We start from the raw sequence: 9,372 nt of genomic DNA, 5'->3' as shown, positions 1-9,372 counted from the left end.
GGAGTAAGGTGTAAGAAGACTGGAAAAGTAGGAGGGTTCTGGGTTACGAAGAACGTTGAAAACCAAACCAGAAGATTTTATATTTTATATGTTATACTAGAGGCAATAGGGAGACATTGACATTTATTGAACAGAGGAATGTCAGAGATCAGACCTGTGCTTTATTCAAATCACTTTGATAGCTGAGTGGAGGATGGATTCGAATGAGGAAAAACTTGAGGCAGGGAGACCAACCATCAGGCTATTGCAATAGTCTAGGCATGAGATGATGAGAACCCACACTAAAATGGTGGCAGCATCACAGCAGAAAAGTGGACATATAAGGAAGAAGTTATGAAGGTAGCATGGACAGGACTTGACATTGGATTGGATGTATGGGGTGAGAGAGTGAGGAGTTGAGGATGACACCTAGGGTATGTGCTTGAACAACAATTAGGAAATTAGGAAAAGGGAAGGTTTTGAAGAATAGATAATGAGTTCAGTTTTGGATAAATTGAGCTGAAAATGTCTATGTAACATCCATTTTGACATGACCAACAGGCAGTTGGAAATATGAGCCTAGAGGCCTAGAGAAAAGTAAGGGCTGGATAAATAGATGTAAGAATCATCAGTGTAGAGAAGTTAATTGAAGCAATAAGAACTGATGAGGTCACCTAGTGAAATAGTATATGAGAGGAGAAGAGGGCCCAGGACAAAGCCTTGGGGGACACCCAGGGTTAGTGGTCATGACCTGGATGAAGAGTCAGCAAAGGAGATTGAGAAGAAATGATCAGAGAATTAGGAAAATAGAAGAGTGCAATTTCACAAAAAGCTAGGTAGAAGAGAACATCAAAGAGAAGAAGGTGATTGTGTCAAAGGCTGCAGAAAGGTCAAGAAGTATGAAGATTAAGAAAAGGGCTTTAGATTTGGCATTTAAGAAATTACTGGGGGGCAGCTAGGTGGCGCAGTGGATAGAGCACTGGCCCTGGATTCAGGAGGACCTGAGTTCAAATCTGGCCTCAGAACATAACACTTACTAGCTGTGTGACCCTGGGCAAGTCACTTAACCCCCATTGCCCACCTGAAAAAGAAGGGGGGAAAAAAAAAGAAATTACTGGCAATTTTGTGGAAAGTAATTTCAGTTGAATGATGAGTTTGAAAGCCTGACTGCAGAGAGTTAGGAAGAGAGTGAGAGGAAAGGAACTGGAGGCACTGAATATAGATGGTCTTTTTAAGGAGTTTAACCACAGAAGAAAAAAAAGGAAGAAATTCAGTTGTAGAGTTTATGATGTTCATTTCAAAGGACAACCCATAGGGTTTATCAGTTAGTACAAGTATCTTGAAAATGGATGAAGAACTGAGCCCAGAATTACATAGGAGGAAGAGAATGGTAGCTGGATCTCCTTTTAATGAAAATTGATAGTAGCTACTTAGTAAATCCTTTCTTTCTTTCTTTCTTTCTTTCTTCTTTCTTTCTTTCTTTCTTTCTTTCTTTCTTTCTTTCTTTCTTTCTTTCTTTCTTTCTTTCTTTCTTTCTTTCTTTCTTTCTTCCTTCCTTCCTTCCTTCCTTCCTTCCTTCCTTCCTTCTTTTATTTAAGGGAGTTTCCACACTAGAAATTTCTTGTACCAATGAAATCACAGTACCATTTACACACACACACATTCACACACACACACACACACACACACACACACACACACACACACACATACACACACCCCAGACTAAATCAAGTAATGCAATAATCTCTGAAGAAGTAAAGTTAAGAACTATTCAAAAAGCAATAGAAATTCTGATGGTGGGTATGAGTAAGTCTGGAAAACAAATGAAGAATTTTCATAAAGGATGTCATCAGAGAAACTAACAAATAGAAAGATAATGATGAACCAATCACATTGAGAAGGAGGAATAACTGATGGCTTGCAGCCTACAAGCTCCATATATATATATATAATATATATATATATATAATATATATATATATATATATATATATATATATATATATATATATATATATATATGTATATGTATGGATGTATGGATGTATATATGTGTATATATATGTATGTGTAGATGTGTATGTATATGTATGTATATGATGATATATATGTATATAGATAGATATGATGTCAAGACATTGAAAGGAAGTTCTCTATCATGTTGGGTGGGCTGTTCACAATAGATTCATAGGAGGACATAGACAAGAGGTAACTAGGATGGATAGGCATGGGTGGGCTTTGATTTGTATTATTGGAGCAAATGCCCATGTTGATTAAATCAACAGCTACATGGATATCACAGTGGATAGAACACTGGATATGGAGTTAAGAAGACCTGATTTCAGAACCTGCCTCACACACTTACTAGCTTTGTGACCTAGGCAAGTCTCTTAATCTCTCTCAGCACTGGTTCTCTCATCTGTAAAATTGGGATAAATTTAGGACCAAAGTTATTGTGAGGATCAAATGAAACAGCATAAAGTGCATTGCAAGCCTTCAAGTGTTATATAAATGCTATCTACTCTTATTATCATGAGATAAAAAATTCATTGAGAGTATTGGATTATCTATTTCCAATTGCTTTGGTCTAGCCCCCAAATTCACCATAACTTTGGGGTAGGAGGTTCATTACCTACTCACTGAGAGCACTGATGGGGATGTATATTGTTTACACAGGATGTCTTTTAAGCTTGGCTCCTACACAGACAGATTGTTTTTGGTTTGACGTGTTCAGAGGGTTTGGTGATCACCTTTCTTTAAGAAATAACCCCTGAAGAATAATCAAAACCTCTCAGAGACACTATCTGGCTTTGTACTGTGCTTTTTATATATCCTTTCAAATCTATCTTCCTTTTCTGTTTTGCCCAAGCACTTTTCAGCCATGAACAATTCATAACAGCAAAAATTACATTTACCCAACAGCCGTCTGCTACAATTTGTAAGATCGTATTTCTTTTCTACAGCTTATAAAATGAATTGGAAGTTTAGGCTGCCACTTAAAGCTTTTGTTTGTGCATTTGGTCCATTAACAGTAACTGAATTACAGTGGATGGGACTAAATGAAGAGGAGCAATTTACAAAGTGTGCACCATACACTATGAAATTCTTTTTGACAGCAACTATGAAATAATGAACTTTGTGTAAAAAGCTTCTGATGGAAGTAGAAAATTTTTTGTGAAGTTGGTTCTTCCTTCTTCCCTCTCTTTCTTCTTTCCTTGCTCTCTCTTTCCTCCCTCCCTCCCTTCCTTCCTTCCTCCTTTCCTTCCTCCTTTCCTTCCTTCCTTCCTTCCTTCCTTCCTTCCTTCCTTCCTTCCTTCCTTCCTTCCTTCCTTCCTTCCTTCCTTCCTTCCTTCCTTCCTTCCTTCTTTTTCTTTCTTTCCTTTCCCATTCTTCTCCCTTCCTTCCTTCCTTCTTCTCTCCTTCCCTCCCTGTTTCCTCCTGAGTATGTGTCCAGCAATTACTTCTGTGTCTGTTGCCTGGGAACTTACCTAGCTAAGTACAGAGAAGCCACACACCAGAAAGTTAGCTACATTAAATTATTAAACAGTCAGTTATTAATAGGTGGGAATAATTCCACTAAAGAAATAAAAGATCTTTTGGTAGTTTTAAATAAAAAGAAATGCCAACAAGTTTCCAGCAGGAATAAAGATGGGAAAAGATGCCTATAGCATATCAGAAGGCAATGGTTAGGTGTATATCAATTAATCATAAAGCTAAGAAAATCTCACATATCAACACCTGAGGAGCAACATGTCATGGTTGCATGTGTGACAATTCAGGGGGTATCAATGCTTCATATCAAGCTTGGGTCTCATGAGAATGAATGAATAAATAATTAATTAAAAGCATTTATTCAGTGTTTACTACATGCTAAGCATTGTGTTATGGGAATACAAATAAAAAAATGAAGACAGTCCCTGCTTTCAAGGACATTACTTTCTCATAAGGGGAGGCACAAATAAGTGACACACATATAGTGGCCAGGGAAGAGTATCTTGGCATAAATAGTAAAGAAACTCATTTATCCAAATCATAGCAAAATAGAAATCAGAGAAGGTATACATAGATGAATATCTACTGCACAACACAGAGTGAAGGAGCCCTCCCTTTGGGAGTGAGATAGCTCGAGAGAGTCCTGGATCACACCCAAAGGGAAACTTGCTATCTCTTGCACAGCAAGCTAGGAATAGGGACATGATAGAGACTGCTAACCCCTCTCATGTCTTCGCAGAATCTTCTCTTTCAGCAGCTTGAATGGGAGTTGATCTCTTCTATCTTCGCTCTTGAAGCTTGGAGCCAGAAGCATCCAGAGCTATTCCACTTGAAGCCTGATAAGTCCTAAAAAGGGACTAGTCCCATGAAGAGTCCCATAAGTAGACTCTCCCTGAAGAGTCCCCAAAAGGACTGGTTTTTAAAGAGTCCCAAAGGGCACCGGTTGAGAACTAAAGCTCTCTCACCTCTCTCCAATAACACCCCTTCACTAAGGGCAAGGTATTCATCTTCACCAAGAAGGAGAGAATCTTATACCAATGGGCTTTGGAAAGTTGTAGGGATAGAGGACTAACTTGACACACCCTTTCTAGGAACAATGACAGAATTGATTTGATTATGGTTCCGTATTGGAAAAAGGGAAAAAAAAATGTGTGTTTGGTAAGGTAGGTGGTAAGAAGATAGTAGGGGAATAAAGTAATGCATGGTGGGGGCCCATGAAATAGTGGATCAGGTGAGGCACTTAACAATCGGGGTGGGAATTTCAGATCTAAAAAGATTAAGACTTCTAAGGCATGGTCTCTCATCCTGGGGAAAAGATGGGGCTAAGGAGTAGAAAACAGGAAGCCAGATTTTACTAAGCTCCATCTTGAAGAAAGTAGAGGCCTAGTTTATAGCAAGGAATATCCAGCAAGTATGACTGGGAAATGGAAATCAAGGTCAGATACAGAGAGATCAACCCTGGAGAAATTACGTATGGAATTGCCATGGCTAATCACTTTAATTTGCATGATCAGGGTTCTATGGCCCATGGGTTGTTCTTATGCATCAGTATTGTTTCTACCCACCTGTGCCTATTTGAATGCCATACATCTGTACTGTGTGACTCTGAACCAGTCCCTTAACCCCAATTGCCTCACCAAACAAGAAAAAAGAAAATATTAAAAAAAATATGGCCCTTCTTTCAGTTGTTCAGGTTGTATTCACTTGCTTGGTTCAGAGATGAACAGGAAGAGAATTGATTCCCCTTCTCCCACATAATGCTGTGCTGCAATACTGTATATATAGGAGAGGAAGTATAATGTGTTAGAAAGCATATTGCATTTGGATTTGGAGGGCCTGGGTTCTAATCCCTGTTCTGTGACTTACTACCCATATGACCTTCAGCAACTGATTTGATCTACCTGGGACTTAGTTTACTTATCTATAAAATAAGGGAGTTGCATTTAGAGACCACTAAAGTCTCACTTAGCTCTAATATTCAGTTATCCTACTCAAGGTAGGGGGAAGGGGAGAAGTTACTCACCCTGCATGTGACATTCAATTATTGTAGAACTTTTGAAAAGTCTACAAGATTCAACTGAATTTGCCAGCATGAAGAAAATAAGAGATTGAAAATTAGAACCAGAAGGCATAGCAACAGTATAACTGGCCTAAAATGCTCACCCACAAAACAGAGATAATGAGGATAAAAGTGACATGAATCTGAAATTTTGAAAAATGTGTTTGATGTTTATCTGGTTGGATAAGAAGGCTTAAGGATGGACTGTCAAAAATTCATGCCAAAGGAAAGTAAAAATGACACAATTGAAATAATTGAAGCCACACAGCACATTACCAACACTAGATTGCTCTGAAGAACAATTCACACCACCAAGGAAATAAATGCTCTTAGATGTTGAAAGCAAAATCCTTATCAGGATAGATGCCGAGCATTTGGGAAACAATTTGTGGATGTGGAAAAAAAATAATCTCCTTTTCCCATGATGTGGCAGTAGGGAATAGATCAAAGAACATCAGTCAGGGAAGTCCAGCAGGGGGCAAAACAAAGAGGAGGATTTTCATATTAAGAGATGGTGAAAAAAGAATAAGGTAACTGCTGAATAGCAAAATAAAGGTGTATGTGTATGTGTGTGTGTGTGTATATATATATATATATATATATATATATGTATGTATATATGTTCTCTGGGTTGACAATCAGGGATAGCGCTAAGTGATTTATCACATTATTCAAATGCCTAATTTGGCTCCCTGCTTCTCTCTTCCTCTCAAAGGCCAGCTCTATTTCCATTTTCCTATGAAGGTAGGGCTGGATGAATGTGAGTGCCCCATTTTTGTTTTTATTTTTATGGTCCTAATTTCACTGGTGAAGATAACTCCTTGGATTGATGCATATCAATTTATGTAGGTCACCCAAGCTGAAGCATCCAGCCACCCTGAAGGAGAGACAGGAGGCAGCTTGTATCAGGGAAGTCAAACCATTACCACTACCTTGACCACCATCTCCCCTCAGATCATCTTGGAGATAGTTCAGGAACCTAAGCCCAAGAGCTGTGGCAATAGCAGTGTCCCCCACATTACCAGAAGTCCTTCTGGCCTAGACCCTGCAACCATCATTAAAGGGAGAGGGCTCATTGTGAAGAAGAGGCCCACCTTCCTCATCACCACTGGTAACAATTACTGACCAGTTGCCAGCAAATAAACAGATAAGCATATAAGCATATAAGCCCTAGGAGTAGCAGCATCCAACAGACCACAGGTCCTGCTTCCAGCTCAGTCATTATCTGCAGAAGTAACTTCCATGGAGAATGGCCAGACATCCACACCATTTGCCAACCAATTATCACCCACAGAATAGTTAATCTGGTCTAACTGAAGCAGCAAGGTACCCTGAGGGAGAGACAGGAGGGATCATGCACCATGCAAGTCAAACCACCATTCCCACCTTGACTTCCATGTCCCTTCAGACGCTGATGGAGTTAGCTCAGGACCCTGAATGAACCCAAGGGCATTGGAATAGTAATACTTTCAGTGCCCTCAACCGTCAACCTGGTAAGCAACTTCTTTGGAGGAACATCTGTTCTTGCAGGTGTTAACAGCCACATTTGTTGAAGACTGAATAAAGGAAGTACTTGTCACTGATGTCCTTAACACTGTCAAATTACTAAACACAACACACTGATATCCTTTTATTAGTGGAAATGACATTAAAGAAGAGGCATTGCCACCTGTTTTGCCACTGAACCCTAAGGACCATAAGCGGACCTTTCTATCTGATTTGTAATTGGAATCTTCCATATGAGTTGTCTCCCCCATTGGAATATGGGCTGCTTGAGAGTAGGGACTATCTAACTTTTCTATTTGTGACTTGTGTGTTTAGCACATAGTAAGTACTTAATAAATGCTTCATTCATTCATTCCTTTATAATTTATGGCCTTGGAGTAGCCTGAGGACTAGGGAAGTTAAATGGCTTGTCTATAGTTGCCTAGCTACTATGTATTAGAGGCAGAACTGGAGCCTGGATCTTCCTGACTCCAAGCGCATCTGGCACTCCATATAGTACTTCTTGTGTCTCTCTTTTTAACAAAGTTGACATATAATTGCATCCATGTTTTCTGACTTAGATGTCCTTGGCTTAGTTTAGACATCCCAGGTTTCTTCTAACTTTCCTGCTCTTCTTCTGTGATTTCCCTGTAAATCTTGACTAATATGGAAATGATTCCTTGGGATGACTTTGGCCACCTACTTGCAGTTTCCATCTAAATCTCCTCTCTTATGAAAGAGATGCCTAGAATTTTAGAATTTCATAGCTGGAAGGGACCAATGAAATCATCTGACAGAAGAATACAAGCTTCTGAGTTTTTTTGTCTTTGTATCCTTAGTACCTAATGCATTGTCTATAAACACATAGTATATACCACAATGTTTATTAAATTGGAATTGATCACAACCTTTTCCTGAAATTCCAATTCCTACTCTAATATAATTGACAAATGGTCATTCAGCTTCTGCAAAGAAATTCTGTTTGGGGGCAGCTAGGTGGCACAGTGGAAAGACCACTGGCCCTGAAGTCAAGAGGACCTGAGTTCAAATCCAGTCTTAGACCAGACACTTGACACTTACTAGCTCTGTGACCCTAGGCAAGTTACTTAACTCCAAATTCCTTACCATAAAAAATTCTGTTTAGTTAGGAAATTTCTCCTTACATTAAGTTGGAATTCTTCCCTGTCCATTTGTCATAGTTCTACACTTTGTAGTCCTATGACGACAAGATTTTATATTTCTTGCTGAGAAACTTTTAATAAAATTCTGATTATGCCAGGTAAAGTATCCAACAAGTGGTCCTATAGCCTGTATTTGAAAACTTTCAGGGGAGGGTGATCTTACCAAATCTCAAGGTGACCCATTTCAGTTTGGGCCAGCTTTAACTGTCAGGAAAGTTTTTCTGACACCAAGCTTCAACATGGTAATCTAAATCAATGGATCACAGAGACCCAGATAAGAGAAATGCCCTCAGATCTCTAACCACCACAGACATACTACTCTGCTGCATACCATAGACTTGTCTGGCTCTGTCTCTTTCTTCCCTGGTCTCTTACTTCAAATAATAAAGGACCAATTTTACAAATGCTGGAAAACCTCAAGTTGTCTTTTCTACTTAAATATCCAGGCAGAAGTCAGAAGGCAGCCTTTCTGGAGATTGAAATAGAGTCATAAAATATTAATGTTTTGAAGGGACTTCACAGATCATCTAATCCAACTCTCATTTTACATGTAACAAGCATATCAAGATGAGTGGTAGCAGTTTTACATGGGCCTTTACCAATGGTTAGGACCATGGAGAGAGATGGCAGTCAATCAAACCCACCCTTCCTTGGCAGCTAGGTGGCCACACTCCTTCCATTTCCAGATTTTTCAGGTACTTAACAGTTATGGTTTATAGTTATGGTTAAGCAACAGTTTAATTAGATTTGATAAAAGTATGGTAAGATGTAAAACAAAAGATGGGGACCAACATTCCAGTCACATCCCTGGTTCAAATTCCTCAAAACCAGGAAAAAACAGGGTTTAGGCTGGCATCTATTTCTCCCTAAGTCACAGTTTGTTCAGCCCAATTATTAATCATGAGATTATGAGAAATCAATATCTGATCACAATGTCCTATCACCCAGCTGCAGCCAAGGTCAAATAATCCAGACTCACAATTGTAACTTCTACTTTTCTGGAGGTGTGAAGCTTGTTAGGGTAGTCTGCTACTTCCTTTCCCATCCATGAAAAAGGTTCTTTTCATTCTTACTGAAGTCTGTTGGGGGTCTAGTCTCTGAGTCAGGAATACTTTGATGTTCTTGAATACCCACCTTCATTGGGAAAGGTCAGTGCTTAAAAGTACCCAAGGA

Source organism: Phascolarctos cinereus, unplaced genomic scaffold (assembly GCF_003287225.1).
Source record: "Phascolarctos cinereus isolate Bilbo 61053 unplaced genomic scaffold, phaCin_HiC Scaffold_7;HRSCAF=346, whole genome shotgun sequence".
Lineage (NCBI taxonomy): Eukaryota > Metazoa > Chordata > Mammalia > Diprotodontia > Phascolarctidae > Phascolarctos > Phascolarctos cinereus.
The sequence above is the reverse complement of the archived record's forward strand: the minus strand, read 5'-3'. Positions refer to the sequence as shown.